This window comes from Cotesia glomerata, linkage group LG7, assembly GCF_020080835.1.
Source record: "Cotesia glomerata isolate CgM1 linkage group LG7, MPM_Cglom_v2.3, whole genome shotgun sequence".
Lineage (NCBI taxonomy): Eukaryota > Metazoa > Arthropoda > Insecta > Hymenoptera > Braconidae > Cotesia > Cotesia glomerata.
The window spans coordinates 9,435,766-9,457,394 of record NC_058164.1 but is presented as its reverse complement, the minus strand read 5'-3'; the positions used below and the strand labels follow the sequence as shown (position 1 = coordinate 9,457,394).

At 30.0% G+C, this 21,629-nt stretch overlaps 1 long non-coding RNA gene across 1 annotated transcript in view; it reads right to left on the bottom strand.

Moving 5' to 3' along the window:
• The window catches only part of LOC123269334, a 33,962-nt gene extending 12,980 nt beyond the window's left edge, over positions 1-20,982 (bottom strand). The window contains exons 1-2 of the long non-coding RNA XR_006510385.1: positions 20,972-20,982; positions 15,737-16,018 (exon numbers count right to left, since the gene is read on the bottom strand). This is a non-coding gene — a long non-coding RNA (uncharacterized LOC123269334). The remainder of the gene's footprint in view (positions 1-15,736; positions 16,019-20,971) is intronic.
• Positions 20,983-21,629: the final 647 nt, after the last annotated feature.

The window sequence follows — 21,629 nt, the reverse complement described above, 5'->3', positions numbered from 1 at the left end:
TATCTTTTTGTAAAGAAAAAAGAAATTTTTTTTTCTTGATAGTCATATGAACGTGGACTTGGCGCAATTTTTTTTCCAGTGAAACTGTTTTTGTTCGGATTTTAGTATTTTTCGTAATTATAATAAAAATTTACAATAGGTACCAACTTAAATCTCGCGTTGGCTGCATTTTTTATAGCAAACTATCCCCTTGAAGCTACAGTTTATGAAAAAACAATTCCAGCGCACCCTGGCGGATGTAGATGCAAGCTGTGAAATGTATTTTTTTAACTGTAGTTTCCCATCTATTGGAAGATTACCATGCATTCTCGAATTATTTAGTCTGTGGCATGTCACTTTTTACATAGAAAAAAAGTCAGGATCGAAATTTTTGAGCTTGCTATAGTTTGTGCTGATAAAATTTAATAATTTCAAGTAGATTAATTGTTATAATTAAATATAATTAATTAATATCAGTAAAATAAAGTATGAATTACTATTATAATATAAAATTTAGGAACAAGAAGTACCGCAGAATTAAATAAAATTTTGCAACCTCAAAATACCGTTCTGCTTACAGTAAACATCGTCGGTAGTCTGGCGCTCCGTTTACAACGGATTTGAACGGAACTTGGCGCCAGATTCTACCGAATCTGTGGATAATACCTAATACAGTGCAAGCTAAAATAATATCAGCTTAGCAAGTTTGTCTGAGCAAATTTTATCCTATTTAAAATGGATTTTATAAATTTTTATAGTTTTTATAATTAATATTATTGATGAAATTATTTTAGTATCATGATTTTAAACTATGCATGATGATTTTAAATATTATGCAACTTATATTAAAAATGTAGAGGTCAAAGTGTTTAATCACTGTTTTTAAATAGATATCTTCATCTCTCAAATTTCATTGGACTAGGTATCAACATTAACCGTTTCTATCGCTTGCTGTAAAATTTTCTATGTATAGGTTAAAATATCTTAAAACGCGGGTATCGGTACACTTTATTGAAAAAACAGTCTAATCACCATAATAACGAAAATCCGATCAGTTGAAAATAGGTTCCAACATTTTTTAGGTTTAAAGAGTTATTCTCTTTAATTTGGTAAATAAATTAATTTATTAATAATGTACCCGTGGATAATGAAGCCTGTCCAGCAATAAGTTTTGATTAAAAAATTTTTAATAAAAATTCTGATGATAATCATTTTTTACAAAATAGAAACAAAAAATCATAACTTATTATGAAAAAAAAATTTAATATTTGAAGTGTATTTGAGTAATAAATCCTTTTAATTTAACAGGCCATGCATGCAACTTGTCGCTAATTTTGAATGCAAAGCACTCTGAATTTCACCTATTACGTCGTCTTTAAGTTCTTCGACCACTCGTTATTTAATCACAATATTGTGCAAAATATTCGCAGATAATTACAATATTTCCAGCTCATTGCTATTCAAGTATGGACGAATTGAATAAAGTTATGTAAAAAGACAAATTGTTTTAATCTTTAGTAACATGAAAATTTCTATTTTCATTTACTTAAATGACATATCACTGGACAGATTAAATAGACATGGAAAACTAACTTAATTGCTACTATTTAAAATATTACGGCCGTGAAAAAAATATTAAAAATTAATGTCAATATGTATTATTTATAGTATAATTATTGTTATATTCTAATCATTATTACTTGAGCAAACTACTTTTTAAATAATCTCGAGAACTACTCTAGATTTTGATTAAATGTGCTTCGAAATTCGTTAACTCAGTGTAATAGTTTGTCTGGAAACTCATGAGCATTTCAACATGAACCCAAACTAGTGCAAAAAGTTACTTTTAATTGTCCTAATTGGTCTCAAACTTTCACAAAAACTCTACTTGTCAGCATGAATAAAAAATTATATTAAACAATGTATTTAATTTTTTACTGAAATGCTTCATTTATCTAAAACCAGAAGACTAAAATATTCCGATGTCTCATTTGTTTTATTGTTCACACCACGATCAAGTTCTCCTTGCAGACAATTCTGGTTAACAACTAAAATTATTCTTGTCTATAAATACAGATATTTGAATATTATTTATATCAAACCATGTAATACAGCAGCGTTTTTTGATATGGATATTATGTTCTTTTGACGAAATCATATTTATCAGTATGAGACCCAAATAAGAAACTAAAATTTTTTCTATTGAAAATTACATTACGAACCTTTTAATTTTTGTTCTAAGTCCATTGAGCATCTATAGTATATCAAGCACAATGAACCTAATAATATTGAAAGGTAATGCTAAAAAGTATCAGTATAGTTTTATTACATCTAATACTCGAAAGCATAAGTGAACATGAAAGAAAATAAGCGTAAGAACATAAGAGCACCGATGGAGGATGGGAAGGAGGGTAAAGTAGAAGCAAGGGAAGACATGAGATGCCATGGCGTTAATAGACTTTTCAAAACTAAAAGGCCACGGCAGTTGCTGACGGAGGTGTATGTAATAGATAGCTTGGATAATTGCTTCACTTAAACGAGAAACACGTTCGACCTCTACGCTCTACGCTCACCCGAATCCTATGAGCAACAATACATGCACTATACTGGTAGCTGGTATTAACAGTCAGCCCTTAACACTACAATATTTACTTTTATTGTTTTTAATATAAATAAATGTACATTTTATGACTACGCATATGAATTTATGCATTTGCATATTTTTCACATAAAGGGATGTATGTATGTATATATTAATGGATAAATATAAAAATATAATAGTAGACAATGTGGGATTTAAACTCTCGTTACTCGTTTATTTAAGCACATTTTCTCGTGCTCATACTCGTGAAATGCGTTATTATCAGATTCACAATCTACCACGTACTGTCTGCGATAATTTCAGTACCTGGTGATTTCACACGCTTGCAAACTAACCGACTTATCCACCTTCATTCTCCTTACGGTTTTGTTGCACGTACTTGGGTGGTCTACTCTATAAACCGATTTCTCAAGTGTTATCGAACTCTAAGATTCCGAGAGAAGTAATATTAGTTTAAGAAAAATAATTTCAAAGATCTGATTTTCTTCATAAATTTTAATTTATAATTTTAACCCCTTTCATCTAAATTTTCAAAAATTGATTTATTAAATTCAGTTAAACGATCAGTTGTAAAAAAAATAGTTACTGTATGAAATGAAATTTTTTAAATTTTACAATTTCTTACAGCGAAAAATACCAATTGTTTTTATAATTTTAGCCCCTAATCTTTGCAACGTTGGAACTGAAGAAAAGTTTTAATAAATTTACATAATAAAAAGTAATTTTTGGAGGAGTTTTAAATAGTTAATTGGTTCTATAAGTTTTTTTTTATTACATTTCTCATTAAATTATTGGCAATTGATTCTATCATCACAATATTATTTTTTAGATATAATAACTCGTAACTCTTCATTATCATATAGTATAAAAAATTAAAAAAATTAATTTGATTCAAGAGTAATAACCTTGAATAGTGAAAATTTTTTTCTTACAGTTTCATCACAATGTAGCAGAAAAATTTTTTAACTGAGCATATTTTTTGGTTCAAGTAAATTCAAAAATTCTTCTTGATTCAAGATGATCAAACTTTTCAAAATGATTTTTTTGGTTCAAAAGTTTTTCTCTTGAAAAAAGATAATTTTTTTATCAGTGTACCAAAATCTTACATTACTTTAATTATCATATAAATTTTATCAATTTCTCTATTTTTTATTAAAAAACTAAATCAAATTTCATATGTTAGCGTTATATATATATATATATATATTAGACTGATTCAAAAAAATCGACGATTTTTTTTTTCTTAAATATATCGAAAATATTGTTGGAAATGATGAAAAAAAAATCCTGTGAAAGTTACAGCCCTTAATATTAATATTAAGATGTCCCGCATGGTAAATTTCAATTTCCCGTATAATTAACATGGGAAAGCTTGTTTTTTTGAGTTTAGAATTTTATAACTCTTTAATCGTTTATCAAAAAAACTAGACTTAATCATTTTCTTGTGTAAAATTGAATGCTCTACAAAAAAGCTATCTTAGAATTTTTCGATAAACCAACGCGTTTTGAAGTTATTCAACTTTAAAATATAATTTATAATATTTTTTAATTTTTTGACGAAACTATTAAGTTTATCAAAAAATTTTGTCAAATTTTACAAATTTTTTGTATTTTATATTTCTTTTGATTTAACAGATGCTTTTATTTAACTGTCAAATTTCTAATACTATTGTATCTTAATTTTTCAATTAATTCAAATTATTTTTATTTTCAATTAAAAATTATTTTTATTTTTTTTTTCCTTAACCTTGTGACATTAGAGTAGTTTTATTACAATTCGGAAATTTTTTCCTATATTCACTGATAACAAGTAATAAGTATTGCAATTGTTCTTCATTTTTTGTAAAACACTTATTGTAATGTTCGATCAACGCTACCCCACGTTCCGCTACATCGTTAACCACAGTCAATTTATCAAAAAACTTCACACATTCATTATAACTTTCATCAAGAGGCCAAAAATTCACATCTCTTTCCATAAAATCATACGGTAAATCAAACGCTGTAAAAATGAACATAGAATCTTTTGATACAAAATCACTCATATCTTTCTGCAAAAATCCTTCAATGTCTTCTTGTCTCATTTCCGATTTTTTGGCTTTCGTATTAAAACCATCTCGATTCTTCAAATTAACAATAATTTGTTCTTTCACTTCATTTTTTACACATCCATCAAATAGAGATATAACAGCTAATTTTTCAGATAAATACCATAGGTGATTCTTCATTTTTTCAGTAGTTGCAGTTGATATTGCCAAATTTACTGCTTTGTATCGAATTAATTTCTGCATGAAAATTAAATCATGTTGTGCAGCCAAAGTCGCTGAAGTCGAAGTAAACCACGCTGTTATATAATTTGTGATGATAAACTTGCATATTTCTCGGAGGCTATTTATCTCATAAGTTGTGAGTTTGAATTCTTCCCGAAAAATAAATATTTTTAAACAATATATTGCTTTGGACATCCAACGAGCATGACTCATAGCTCCTGGACTTTTGAACGAAAAATTTTCTTTTGGAACAACTCCTAAGAAAACTGATGACAGCTTCAAAAATTCTCTGTAGTCACTCCTTGGATGATATTTCTGCAAAGAAGTTAAAATTCAAAATATTGATTCATAAACTATTATTTTCCATTCGTCGAAAAGAAAAGAAATAATGAATGAATTTGAACCAAAATACAAATAATTTTTGAACCGGTAAGGTTGATAAGCTTTATTTCTTCTCAACGATTTTTTAAGATATGCAACAAAACTTAATCACTTAACACAGATCTTACCTGCAAATATTCTCCAATGAATCCTAAAATTTCATCAGTGATGTCTGACAAAGCTTGATCAACAGCGGTATCTTCTATACCCACTTTGAATTTTGATTTATCAATTTTGTTCCAAAAACCTTTGAATCGAGTGAAGATTGGCACGTTCGGGCCTGTTTGTTTAGGTCAATATACTTCAAAAACGCTTTTTAAAATAATTTCAAACATGTGGGGACGACATGGTAACCAAATAAGTTCCCGACCTAAAGCTTTCTCTAATTCAACACCTGCGCCGTGATAAATATAACAATGATAAACTATAGCAGCAATCAAAGTCCGAATTTGGAGATTAGAACACCGCGTCACTCACAGTTATCAATTGAACAATGGGTTATTATTACCCAAATCAAAAAAGTTCGGCTAAAGCGTCGAGTCGCGGAATAATGAGCGTTGTAGTGCGAGGTGGTCAGATACTAAGGGAGGGGGCGTCCTTGAAGCTTTTTTGATGGTATGAGTAGTAGTGTGGTTAATTAAGAACAAATAGTACAACCGATGTCTTCTATGTTTCACGCTTCGATGATTTTAACTGTGAAACTAGCTTCGATAAATAAAAAAATTAAATCAGTACATTTTTATTAACCCTTTAGAGTCAGAGGATCTTGAAACGTCTACGTGTGAGACTGGTGGGGAGAGCGCGAATCGTAGAGTCCCGTGAGTATGTATGAGTGACATGTGAGAGTAGTAGTGTGCCTGTGAGTACCCTTCCACTCATTTGAATCTCGCGCTGCGTTCATTGACAGTGCCGTAGTTAGTATTGTTGACGTAAAGAAATAGTCTCTTCGAAAGTAAGGTTAGAAAAATTTTTTAAATTTCATACATTGCTATGTAATTGAAAAATAATTTGATTGCTCATAATTAGTCGCTAGTATGCCAAAAAGAAAAATAAAAAACATAAAAATATAATTAAAAATATTATTAAAATATGGCCATTATTCACATTATAAGAATTGATATTGAAATTCGAACTTTTCTTAGTATATATTTTTTCTAATAATTATGCTGATAATTAAAATACTTAACTATATTTATAATGAGACAAAATGTTGTTCTTAATTTGAATTTAAGTCCTTTGATATTTATTATTTAATAAATTAAAAATTGAAAAAAAAATTATTTTTTACTTCCCACCCAGGTGAAATTTTTTCTCTTATAATACGGCCCTGTCACATTTGTTTCGCGCTTTTTCTAATTCTATTGGGCTCCGCCAGACCTAAGAGTGGGGTTTCAAGGTCAGACTCTAAAGGGTTAAAGTAATAAAATTAATTGCATGAATTTGAAATATATAATATGAACTTATAAAATCAATTAAATAATAGATGAAAATAATTTTTAATTGAAAATAAAATTATTTTGAATTTATTGAAAAATTAAGATACGACAGTATTAGAAATTCGGGAGTTAAATAAAAGGATCTGTTAAACCAAAAAAAATATAGAATACAAAAAATTTGTAAAATTTGACAAAATTTTTTGATAAACTTGATAGTTTCGTCAAAAAATTGGAAAAAAAATGAGAAAATATTATAAATTATATTTTAAAGTTGAAAAATTCGAAGATAGCTTTTTTGTAGAGTGTTCAATTTTACATAAGAAAATGATTTAGTCTAGCTTTTTTGATAAACGATTAAAGAGTTATAAAATTCTAAACTCAAAAAAAAAAGCTTTTCCATGTTAATCATATGGGAAATAGAAATTTACTATGCGGGACATCTTAATATTAATATTAAGGGCTGTAACTTTCACAGGATTTTTTTTTCATCATTTCCAACAATATTTTCGATATATTTAAGAAAAAAAAAATAGTCGATTTTTTTGAATCAGTCTAATATATATATATATATATATATATATATCTTGCGGTTACGAAGATACTATAAAACTATTTTTATTAAATCAATCAAGCAAAGAAAACAAATTCGAATCCCAACAAATATCGATGTAAATTCCATTATCATTGTGTAGCAAAATTAAAAAATAGAAAGAGCAATAAAAAAAGAATCTGTTGAGCTTGAAAGGAAACGTTGATTTGAAGCAATGTCTAGACTACTACTCTAATCCGAATGGTAGTGGTATCTACAAGGGGATGCTATAGTATGGTGGGGTATGAATATCGGACCGATGAGACTCACGAGTGCAGTATCAGGAGATTCGAAATGGAGAATCGATTCAGTGAAGCCTCTCGCGGATCCGATGCAATTTTGAATCTTGTGTGTCGAGGGTCCAATTCAAGAAAAGAAGCGAATTTCAATCTGGGCAAACCATCAGCCATTCCAACACGCCGCCGACTACGGCAACCATGAATTGAGATCCGGAGAAGAAAATATAGAATACATAAAAGGTTAAAGGAAAAGAAGCTCCTCTGTACTCTGTGCTGTGGACCATAGAGATGCGTCGAAAGGACAGCGAGAACCTAGATCCTGAATTTCGATTATTCGTTGGTGAGTTTTGTCAGTCGATGAGCTTCTCTGGTCTTCATCACTGGTGTACTGCATCGCGCAAAGTCTACAGGATGTTCAATTGCATTTGATACTGTTTTTCCTTCTCCTACTTCTATCTTCTTCTCCTCTGGATATATAAATCCTACAGGCGTGTATCGATTGCCAATGAGAATTTTGCTAACGTCATGAACGTTCTCTGCTCAATTTCCCGCACTGACTCCTCGTTACTGTGTATTCGATATTCCATTTATAGCTGTATAAATCTTCACAGGCTGTTGTGCAGGTGGACATATACTCCTCGGATTACCTTATCTTCGAAGAACTCCTCTTTACATATTATGTGTTCTCGGTGTTATCATTTGTCATCTACCTTCGACACTGTTATATCGATCGTTTATTGCTGAATTATTTTTTTTATTGTCTGAATGTTATTACATTTTTTACTATCAGAGTTCAAAACTGGGATATGATTTTTGTTACAGGTTAGTAGGGATCCATGCTAAAAAGGCGCATAAAAAAATTGTTTTTTTGTCATTTCTCTTAAAATCATTCGAAACACAAAGATCTGTAAAAAAAAAAAATTGAGCACCCACTGCTAGAAGGATTTATTTGTATTAAAAATTTGTATTAAAAAATATTTGTTGATAGTTAACAAATCATTTATTAGAGACCACTTTTTAGTAATAAACAAAGATTTCTTAGTATTTAAAATAATTTATTTGTATTTAATAAATCTGATATTCATTTATTAAATATTAATAAATCTTTTTGAATATTAAGAAATATTTGTTAAGGGCTAAAAAGTGGTCTCTAATAAATGATTTGTTAAATATTAACAAATATTTTTAACTATAAACAAATCCTTCTATCAGTGCCCTAAAGCTAAAAGAGCGTAACTCAAAACCTGCGCCCTTTTATCCTTTAGAAAAGTAGTGCTTAAAGCTAAAGGACCCATATTTAGAGACATACGCCCTTTTATCTTTATGAAATCAATGTTTTATTTTTAGGTGAAAAATATGTCTACCAGTCGATTAGTGATTAAAAAAAAACGATGCGCCATTTTACCTTTTGGCACACAATTTAAGAAAAAAAAATCTGAAAGGGGTTGACCCTAAAGGCCATCCCTGCAACCTCCCGCTAATTTTCGAGCTCAAAAATATAATTTGTATGTTATTTCAAGCTCTCTGAGCTCATGGAGCTCTTCGAGCTCAAAAGTCTGATAGAAGTTTAATAAAACAGTATTTTTTAAATTTTCAAACTGCAATAATTTCTGAATGAATGAACTGATTTTCACGCGATTGCTAGTATTCCACGCAGTTTTTTCAATTCTATGATACACTTTTAAACACAAACTGATCGAACCGAAAATCTTAGAGAAATTTGAAAAATTCACTTTTTCCGAATTTTTTCGACAACGATAACTCACGAACTAATTAACCGATTTTCACGTTCTTGGTAGTGATCAACGTGGTTTTTTGGGTTCTAATAATTATTCTATTTCATCAAAAACAATCCAAAGAGAAATTTCGAAGTTATGTGAAAAAAACACTTTTTTCGAAATTTTTCGTTTTCGATAATTCTTAAACGAATCAACCGATTTTGACGGGACTGGTGGCAATCGGCGTAGTTTTTTAAACTTAATAGCGGATTAGTTTTTGGAGTTGATCGATAAAGCCGTTTAAAAGTTATTCCAAAAAAACGATTTTTTGAAAATTTTATTTTTGTGATTTCTCAAAATCTAGCGAACCGAATCAATTCAAATTTTTACGAAATTTAATGGCAATGATACTCTTTAGATCGCCACCTATTTCGATCCGATCGGCCGAGTCGTTCAAAAGTTATAAGAAGTTTACATACATATACACACACACACACACACACACACACACACACACACACAGCCGCACGGACACCATCGCGGGAAGAGTCAGGGAAGCTTCCTATGACCTAAAAATGTCGAGATCTGATAAAAACTCGATTTTCGCAAAACGGGGTAAAACCAATAACTTCCCGATTTTTGAAAATTTTCAATTTTCTTAGCGGGAAGTTAAAAATATCACAACTTTTTGTAAGCAACGCTATTCTTATTGCCGAGGCTGACGGCTGTCGAGTATCGTGAGGCCCGAGATCTGTGACGTAAGGTCTTACCCCCAGCCCGTGACAAGACTCGCCCCCACTCAACGAGGGTTGAGAGTACCACGAGAGAGATTGTTAGGGGCATTCCGACGCCACTCTTCATGAGGACCTCACGCGATGGGTCCTAGTACAACACCACCCAGTTATTGTCATCCCTTAATTATATTGGCTTTCATTAGCTGTCTCATTCCGTAGTTATTGTCGGGTTATTACTTGTAGTAATAATGTATATTATAGTATATTATGTATAGTATAGTATAATGTAGTAATTATGTATAAATAAATATGAGTGGTATATAAAATATAAACCTCGAGTCTTACATTTTATTACTACCAAGTTCATTTCTACCAAGTTAAATTGAAAAAAATAAAAATTTTACAATAACTTGATGATAATTTTTGCTATTTAATTTCATCCGTGTATTACTATCATAATCGTAAATATCGTTAGCTGTAATTTTAAAGGATACAATAATAAAAATTTCAGTCAATAAAATTCCAAGGTGATAAATGTTATAAACGAACTATAATAATTGTTGATATTAAATTTTTTCTGTGTATATTCTGAAAGAAAACTAAAATTTTTAAGAATATCAATAATATTTTTCAGTGCATGTCGTACCTTAAGGGGATAGCTACACTGAAAAAAAATTAACTTGAATCACAAGAAAAATTCTTGAACCAAGAAAATAATTTGAATAGATTGATTGTCTTGAATCGAGACGAAAAATTCTTGCCAAAAAAAATTTCTTAGTTTAAGAATTTTTCTACTCAAATCAAGAACATGAAGTTATTCTAAATTATTAACTTGATTCAACTAAATTCTTTTTTCTGTGCCCTGTGTTGACTAAAAAAAAATGAGGAATTTTTGGGAATTTTTTTAACTGAGAAAATAAAGGAATATCAAGATTGTTTATTATTTATTTCATCAAGTGTACATCCAACAATATTTACATAAATTTTCATTAAGAAATATTAAGTAGTCAACAATATGAGCGTTGCCTTAAATCCGGAAAAAATTACCCCTTGATTTCTCAAATTTTTTCTGTTTTTCAACCATTCAAACAAATTTTCAATCGGTCCCCATTTTTTGAGCAATCAAAATAAAAAAAAAATTAGCTACGTACAACGATAACTACATTCATATAGATTACAATAAACTTGAATTTTTTTTTCAGATAACCCTTTTTAGAGAAATCGATGCAACCATATCCAATTAGACAATATAGCTTGTAACCTTTAGACAGAGAAACTTTAGACAGCTATAGACTAAGTCGGCTGTAATAGCCGTAAGTGCCAGTGTAAGGGATCCAATCATTGCTGACCAGGCGCTATAGTAGTACAAGTGCTTAAACCAACAAGATGTAAATTCATCGACTGGTAGTCGTAGCTCTATCACCTACGATAAAGGAAGGAAGTAATTAGATGCGTTGTTGCGCGGCTTCACCTTTGAACTCCCCAGACCTTGTATCAAGATCCTCATGTTATGGGCGGTTGCATACATATACATATACATTCCTATCAACATACTCAATACAGTGTTGAGTATCCACCTTCTCAACACTATTATGCACAGCACAATACGTGTACATGTATATGTATATTTAGCGGTAAGGGGCGACTCTCTGGGTGCATCAAAACACACGCATCACACGTGATGCATTCTGTCACATATGAGTCGTGATAAACAAACACCCAACACACAACAAAGGCACCTGTGTTAGCCCCTCCCCCTCCCCCTTCTCTCTCACCCTCTTACTCACACACTCTGATCATCATCATCAGCGCAGTGACAAGGCAGTATAAACTGTTTGACAACAACAACAACAACAACAAGTCGACAATAAACAAAATCACGCGGGCGTCATGGTGTCTATTGGCATCCTCTTGAGTTAATTAACTCTTCGCTTGGCTGGTGCTGGCAGCACCCACACCCACCCTACACCACTCTTCGGGAACTCGCTTATTGTAATATTTTCGAAACAATTTCAATTTTAAAACCAGGAAACTTTAAGCCACTTACTTTTTATATACATGTCGTTTACATGTAATTAAGCTTTCAAACTTCTACCGCCCGCTGCTTTGAATCTAATTAATTTCTTTGATTAAAAATTTTTTGCTAATTTTGTGCTTAACTTTTTATTTTATTCGCTCTACTTTCAAAGTAATAAGCTCAGTTAAAATTTTATTTGTTATGTCCTTCTTTATTATATTTTAAATATTATGAAGAAGACGAAACCACTTAATGACACTTCGTAGTTTCATAGTGATATTGTCGATATCAACGTGTACCTAATAATTGCTCAATTGATTCTTTGTGAAACTTTATAAAATTTGTTTATTTTTAACTTCCCGCTTTGAAAATTAATCATTTGTAAAAGTAGAAAGTTTGGAAAATCCAAAAGTGCACGCCTCATAAAACTCATTCATTTTTTAAGAAAAAATAAATTGTGTAATTGATTAAAAAAAAAAAAAAAAAAAAATTATAAGTAAGTAATTTCTTACAGAGTATTTTTTTTTTTTTTTTTTTTTTTCAAATATCAGCGCCCTTTCTTCTTGTCATATGCGCACGCAGTCTAAAAAAATTTAGCTTGATCAAGTGGCGCCATAGTTTTCACGTGACAAATAAGAAAAATTCGTTTGTCTTTGTACGGTTGTATCGTAGTAAATTTTAATAAAAATTCAATTTAAAAAAGAAATACGTAAACTAGACTACTGATATGAAATACGGATCCAATTCAGCACATTCTTAAACTAACAAAAAAGGTCTGATCTTGAAATATCAATTCGTTCGGGAGTAATCGTTGGTACATCCAAAATGGGGTGACATCCGGACGTCCACGTAAAATTTTTTTCAAAACGTTTTTTTTTTTCAAAATAGCTACATGAAATGATTTTAGAGAGCTATAATCTTTTTCCTAGAGAGGGGGCCAGAAAAGTAGTAGAAAGGGACGAATGGACACACTACTACAACTAAACCGCCTTTCACACAACCGCATAACGGACTATGATTGGCTCTCTCCCCTAATAGCTCACACTGAGATTCACTGCGCTTCCAGAACATTAAAGGGTTAGAACAAATCAACATTGAGCCACGCTACACGACGTTTAAAAGATTTATATTAAGAATTAGATCTGAAAAGATTTAGAATTTAATCAATTAAACAGTTTCAAAGATATTGAAAAAATGAAAACAAAAAAATTTTCTTGTTATTTTTAGATTTAAATTTTGTTTATTTTATGCCAAGGCACAGGCCAAATGGCAATTTCAAATACAGATTGATTACATATGATTTAATATATGAGGTTATAGACGTGAGTACATAATATATTGATAGAAATAGATTATTGCTTTCAATGATACAATAAATATTTAAAATGCAATAAAGAAAAAGATAACGTAAAAAACTAAAAAATATCAACCAAAAAATACAGTGTGAAAGATCTGACTTGATTCGATTTGATTTATTCGTTCTGATTCAACTAATAATATTAAGATAGTAATAAATAATAAATAAATAAATAAAGAGGCTCAACCTTGAGCAGAATAAGTCCAAACTAATAATCTAGATTTAGATAATAATCAAACACTTTACTTTTGAAGACTTCTAAACTACTAGAATTCACAATGTCACTCAATAATTCTTCCCAAAGCTTGATCACTGTTACGATTTAGGGTTTCTCGGATGTGGTAAAATTTGGTATTTTGAAAGATGTATGTCTCTTAGCAGCAAGCCTTTTTTTAAATTTTTAGATAATTTTTTAATTCTTAGACCCATCAAATCAAGACCTTGTATACAGTTTTTGTGCTCAAAAAACTCCGTTGAATGCTGGAAAGAAAATCAAAATTAAAAGACGCGTTCAAAAAACATTGCAGTTTAAAAATTAACTTATAGGTAAAAAAAAAAAATTTTTTTTCTTGCAAAACGTCAATAATCAAGCATCCAAAAAAATTTCTTTGAAAATAATATTTTATGTGAGTTAAAAAAAATATCTATCGAATAAAAAAAAATTCAAATTAGTTATTAGCTTTACAGTTTTACATTATTGGATAAAATAAAAACAAAAATCCGTACTCAAACTACAAAATTATAACTTCAAATAAAATAAACTCAGTTTACAACAATAAAAGAGTATATGAATTATTTATTTTGAAATTCAAATAAAGGATAATTCATGTTATTTTTTTCGACGTGACATATATATATATATATATATATATATATATATATATATATATATATATATATATATATATATATATATATATGTTTATCTAAAAGCAGCGTATAGCCGTATACTCAAACAATATTTGTTATTTTTTGTTTTTATTATGTTAGTCACACACATTAAATAGAAACCCATTCAGAGATAGCATCGCGGACTGATCCTCTTTTCACACCCTATGTTTTCTTTACAGCCTCCTGGGATTAGAAGGAGAAAGGATAAGGGAAGAACTGGTGAAAAATGAGAGAGCTGGATAGTAGAGCTCTAGTGATGCAGGGTGACCGTTTCATTACTCATCTCGCACGCGTCGCCGTATACAGTCTCAGATATACTTCAACCCTCAACCCTCAACCCGGAGTATATGTAGTGCCTTCAATCTCTCTGTGCTCGCCGGCAGCCACTATCTCTATCTCTACGAGACTACACTGCTATACATTTACACACTGTAATGGTGATACCGACTCACATTTTTAACGCCTCAGGATATTGTAATGTTACAAACAACAATATGCGTCTACTACATAATACTTTGTAATAGTAATGCACCTCCTATGTCTCAGTCACACGAACATAAACAACATGTACCAAAAAGAAAATAAGCATTAACTGTAAAAATACTTCATAATCACTATAAATATTATTATTATTACATTTTTTTTTTCAATTTAACTTATATGAAGTTCAATGCTGCAATAAACTTTTCTGATGCTTGTGCTTATAGGTGAGAATAACTAATGCGAAATCATCGTCCATTATGCGATTATTCCACGTTGTTTTCTCTAGTTTGAGTTACGAGTTTCAAGCAAAAAAAAACTATCGCAAGTAGTTATACCATTACAGTTATTATTTTTATTAATGTTATTATTATATGAATACTCTACCTTTTCAATGAAAATTGACGAACAAATCGATTAAACAAACTTTAATAAGATTTCCCACTCGTGTCATACTATAATATATATATATATATATATATATATATATATATATATAGTATATATATTCGGGTTACATCGAACTTATTCCGATTGTCACTAACACCTTTACAATATAATACTGTAATTTAAATCTAGAATATTTTAAATGTTAATTGATATTTCAGTTGAATAATAAACCAATACATGAACCAATTAAAGGACATTGATTATGAGTGACTCATGTATTTTAGTTTGGCGATGACATAAATTGTCAGGATCAAGACGTTCCATTTGCTAATCATCACATCCTAATTGATTGGAAATATATTATTAAAGGTACAATACAATATTGGTATATTTTAAGTCGTTTTGATGTTTCAAGATATAATGAAAGTTTAATTTTGATCCGTCGAAATATTGAAGGAAATTAAGTCGAAGAGATAATTTGATAAAGTTCTATTGTCGCTTGTAGAAATTTAACTAAAATATTGATGCATTTTCTTCTACGAATTAAAATTTATTTATTATACTGAATTTTATTAATTTTTTAAATCTTTAAAAATGTATTTTATAATTGTTAAACGAATAATAATTATTTAATAATTATATAATAGGGCGACTGCGTGGCCGAGCGGTTTAAGTCTTAAACTGCCCGTACAACAGTCGCTCAGGCGTGGGTTCAAGCCCTGGCAGTCGCAATTTTTCTGCGATTTCCAAGACTTGCTCCCTTGCCGACTGTACCCTGGCCAGGTTTCTGTGGTTTCCTTGGTCACTGTGCTAAGGGGCGGGGCACAGGCAAATGCGGGTATAGACTGTAAGTCGGCCACAGCCGCGGAATGGAGGTAAAGATGTGTATTTAGACACATCAAGGACAATAAATAGTAGGAAGGGACGTAAAAATCCTACGTGTCTAGGCCAGAAAGCTGACGCGTAAGGTTCAAAAAAAAAAAAAAATTAGGAAAACGGTTGACCCTGAAGGCTATCCCTGCAACTTCTCGCTAATTCTATACCTGGGCGCTTAAAATTGCATTCACGACGTTTTTGAGCTCTTCGAGCCCAAAAATACAATTTATATGTTGTTTTAAGCTCTCCGAGCTCGAAAAGATCAATTTTCTATGCTTTTGAGCTCTTCAAGCTCAAAAGTTTGATAGAAGGTTGATAAAACACTATTTTTTGAGTTTTAAAACCGCAATAACTTTTAAATGAATCAACCGATTTTCACGCAGTTTGTGGCATTCGACGCAATTTTTTATGCATTATGGAAAATTTTTAAGCTTGAATTGATCAAACTAGAAATTTCGAAGTAATTAAAAAAAAACACTTTTTTGGGTTTTCTTTCCTGCACTATATCTCTCGAAGGAATTAACCGATTTTGACCGGATTAGTGGTGATCAACGTGGTTTTTCAAGGTTAAGAGCTGATTAGTTTTTGGAGTTGATCGATAAAGCCGTTCGAAAGTTATTAAAAAAAAACCACATTTGAAAAAATTTTCTTTCGCAGTTTTTTTTAGATTTTTCGAAATCTATCGGTGTGAATCGATCCAAATTTTATCCAAAATCTAAGTTTGGACAAGCCTTTTTGAATGGTGCCAACCGCGATCGAATCGGTCGAGCCATTCAAAAGTTATGAGAGGTTTACATACTTACACACACACACACACACACACACACACACACACACACACACACACACACACACACACACACACACACACAGTGACATCCTCGCGGGGATAGTCAGGGAAGCTTCCTGTGACCCTCAAACGTCGAGATCTGATGAAAACTCGATTTTTGTAAAACGGGGTAAAACCAATAACTTCCCGATTTTCGAAAATCTGAGATTTTCTTAGCGGGAAGTTAAAAAAAAAAAAATAATTATATAATAAATAAAATCCTTTTTGAAGTGAATTTTATTCCCGAGGCATTAAATCAATTAAAAAATTATCTACTCTGCAAATTTTTTACAGTGAAAACGTGACTTTTACCCTTTCCTTTATATTCACAATATATCTATTGTTTTAATTTAATCCATCCCTCTGATTTTCTTCTCCAAATGTTGAACTTTTTTACACAAATTGAAGATCACATTTTTTCAATTTTCATAAAAACAACTCATAAAATTTTTTTTTAATCGGTTCTGTAGATTTCAATGTAAAATACGTTCGCATAAATTGTAATAAAATTTATAACAAATATAACGTCGAGAATTCCGAGATTTTTTATCCGGGCGTAAAACAATGAGAGTAACTTGAGCACATTTGAGTGTAAAATGTTTAAAATAAACGTCTAGTTAAGGAAACTGTAGTTGATGTAAATATGTAAATGAGTGGATCGGAATGTTCTTCAGAATCCAGAAACTCGTATGAAACATTGCAAAGATATGAAAGCAACAGTATGTACATAAATATATCCTCAGTGGAGAGGATGTTGGGTAAACAGGAAGAGATTCTGCAGCGAGAGTGTCCAACGACAAAAACAATAGAAATAACTCGGAGAATTCATCCTCCAGTGGGATATATGAATTCACGGTGGAGGCAAAACACTCGTGGCTGATTCTGACACATCTACTGGTGGGTGGTATGGAGGATCTCCACCTGGGGGGTGATGAGCAGAAACGATGCGACAAGGGAGAGAGTGCACGAGAAAAGCATATGCCAGAGGGTGGCAAATCTAGACGCTTACTTAGCAGAGCGCGATATATTGCCAACATAGACACAGACATAGACATAATATAACGCGTACAGTAAAGTATACAATATACAACCAAGAGCAAGAGTAAGAGATACCGGGAATAAACAGCATATAGCATTATATAATATAATAACATACATTGAACAACGAAACCGGGCATTTTACAGCCCCAAGTCTCACCCTTTCTCCCTTCTTCTTTCCTTCCGTATTCTAGTACTCTCGTATCAAGTCATAAGCCTCCTGCGGTTCGTTGCGGTTGACAGAACCAGATACTACTCGACTAATGCATGTATATCTGTATGTATTTGTTTCGTTACACTTACATACACCTACAAGCTCAAGCATTTCTCCGAGCGATTCATAGGTAAACTTTAACGCTGTCAATTCCACTCGTTTTAAAACTTTTATGGATACATATTTTTTTTTTTTCACTTTATTCTACGACAAACTTTAATGCATTTTGTAACATGCTATTTAATTAGTTTTAAACTAAGTTAAATGTCATTTTTTTTATTTATATTTTTTTTTTTATTAGATTCTGTGTAATATAAACACAATACTCAACGGAGGTTCAGTAAAAATCAAAGGTTCGATGTAAAGAAAAGCGGAATTTTTTTTAGAAAAATTTTTTCTTTCATTTTTACTTGTTTTGAATTTCATAAAATGTGACAATGTTATTTTTTATTTAAGACTAAAGAAAATGTTCGAATTATTTAAAATTATTGAAACAAAAAAATTATACTAGAATTTATACACATCTAACAATTCTTTTAATCTTGTCCCTTACGTTAAGATATAGCTATTACCTTCGTCAATAATAAAAAAAAATTTTATTTGATTTCAGATAATTCCATACAGAAGAATCATGCCCACCGTCAGCAAAAATTTTTACAGAAATTTCTTACTTAATTTTTTTTTTTCATTTCCAAATGTTATGTCGTACTCAACCTTCGACGTTTTTATCAACGTTCGACATTTTTATTTTATAACAAATAGAATTTAATTATTCATCCATAATTTTATGTTTTTACAACTAATTACATACATTTACTTTTATTATTAAATTTTTTTTCTGTAGAATTCTAGATACTATTTTTTTTTTTAAAGAAATTATTTTAAAAATATTTATCGGTTTATCTGGGTCGAACAGTAAATAATAATTTTATGACCCGAGCAAATAAAAAAATAGTTTTCTTATCTAACTACGACTCGGAAAATTCCCACATTTACTTGGGCCCGACTACATTAAGGGATTTGAGTCTGAGCAAATACCCTAATGGATTTTTGAGTATTTTTTATCTGGACCCGAAATAGAAATATATTTTTTTTTTATAATAAAATAAAATGTATAGAAAAAAAAATTAAATAACAATATCTTAAGTAACAATAAAATTAAGTAATAAATATTTTAGATGAAAATAAAATTAAGCAAAAAAAATTTAAATAATGAAACAAATAAACAAATAGAACTTGATAATTGAACAATTTAAAATAAACAAATATTAAACCATAGAACTCTAAAATAATACAATAAAATAATTAATTTATAAAACAACAAAAACAGAAATTTCTTTAAAATTAAATATTTAAAAGTTAACTTCAAATACATAAGATGTACAAAATTGAAATACATATTAATTCATACGTTTTAAAATAAATAATTTAATGTTAAACATTACGCATGTATGTCTTTGTCTATGCGTAAATGCGCTTACGTATACACAAACACATAGATGAATATAAGAATAAACCATAGTAAGAGGTAACACACAAGGTAGTCGATGCACAGCTAGTTTTCCGGAATATTTGGAGAGAGGGTGGAAGTCCCAAAACTAGAGAGCTAATTAGGCACATTTTTGCCCTACTGTTTCAACTATCGGACCCACCCAAACTCTCAGACCCGGAAAACTGTCGTCGTATCGCTCTCGTTGTCCTGACGTCCTAGTGTTAACATCGAAAAAGTTTTTGTAAGTTTCAATGAAACCACGCGTCAAATTCAAAAAGAAATTGTTAGTGAAGTAAATTTAAATTATGTAAAGAAACGGTAACAATGATGTTTAAGTAAGTCCTTAATTAAGATTTTTATGTTTGTTTTAATAATTCAAATCTTCGTATTAAAATTTTATAATATATTTATTAAATTGAATTCATTTTTCTTATACTATAACTTCAACCTCCTCCCATAAGCTTCAGATCCTTATCTATTAGCCTAACGGCTAGGATAAAAATGATTAAATTTTAGTTGCGTTTTCGACGTAACACAAATAATATGTAAAACTTATAGCTCCATAACAAAAAACGTATTAAATTTTTACACCTAAATTTCCTGAGCGCCAAGGTGGTATGACTCCTTAACAAGTAAATTGATGTAAAGAAAATTAGAAAAAAAATTCTACTTACTATTTTATTTTGATAATAAAACCAAAAAATGGTTATTGTTATCTATACTAATATTATAAAGAAGAAAAATTTGATACAAACGAGTAATAATTTGATACAAAGACACAAACGCAGAAAAAAATTTCGTTAAAATAACTTAAGATATGTTCTAGTAACAAATGCATTTGTTAACATAGAGATAACAAATTATATGTTAAAATAACAAAATTTAGGTTATAGCAAGTTATTGATATTTTATAACAACAAAATAAATCGGTTCCCATAGCAAAATCTTTAGATTCGACAAAATAATTTAGTTGGTATAACAAATTTTTTTGTTGAAACAGCAAAATTATTCTATTAAAATAACAAATAAATTTCATAAGAATCCATAATTTAAAAATATGCTATAATCAGCGATATCTGATTTGGAAAATATTTAAGCAACAAATTAGTTTTGTTATTGCAATAAAACAATTTCGTTAGGACAACAAATTGATTTGGTGATTTAACAGATTGGTTTGTTAGTACAACTTGAAATATTTTGTTAATGCAACTAATGGATTTGTTACTATAACTACACTCATTTGTTACCATAACATATTTTTCAGTTATCCCGTCTTTTGTTATCTCAACAAAATCGTTTTTATGCGTGCACAAATATCAAAAAAACAAAAATTAATTTGGCTGTTTATTTATTATCATTAAGCTGATAGTTTTGTAGCCCTTGTTAATCTTTTTTCTAATAAAATCAAAAATAATTTGGTCAACAATTGTGGTAAACACAAACGTCTGAATCGTGTGCGCCTACAATGAATCAATAAAAAAAATTCCTGTATACTATAATTCTATTATTATTTAAAAAAAAACAAGAAACTTTTGTTAAAAAAATAATAAATGCCAGCAATTTACTGTGAATTTATAAATCGTAAATTGAGTGACGTTTTGTCGCACGCGACATACAACTATAATCACTTGTCCCCCTTGGTCTCTTCTTCTACTACCACTACCCTTGCATGTACTTTTTTCATTATACGGACTCAGACATAACTACACGCGATATAACGTTGGCACATTTTACCCCCGACAATTCAACTGCATAGTTATAATACCTATTTCCTTTCTATCCATACAAATATATATATATATATATATATATATATATATATATATAGCATATATATATATATATAACATATATATATATATATATATATATATATATATATATAGTGTAAACTCTATATAACGTTACTCTATATAACGACAAACTCCTTAATTAAAAGCGTCAAAATCACTTGTCTTTGGTTGGTTTAGCTTGTCTTTCATACAATGATCCACTCTATATAGCATTATACTAACTCTCAATAACGACAACAATTAAGTGGCATCATGCATTCCGAACTTTCTAAGAAATTCAGCTAAATTATTAGAAAAATATCTC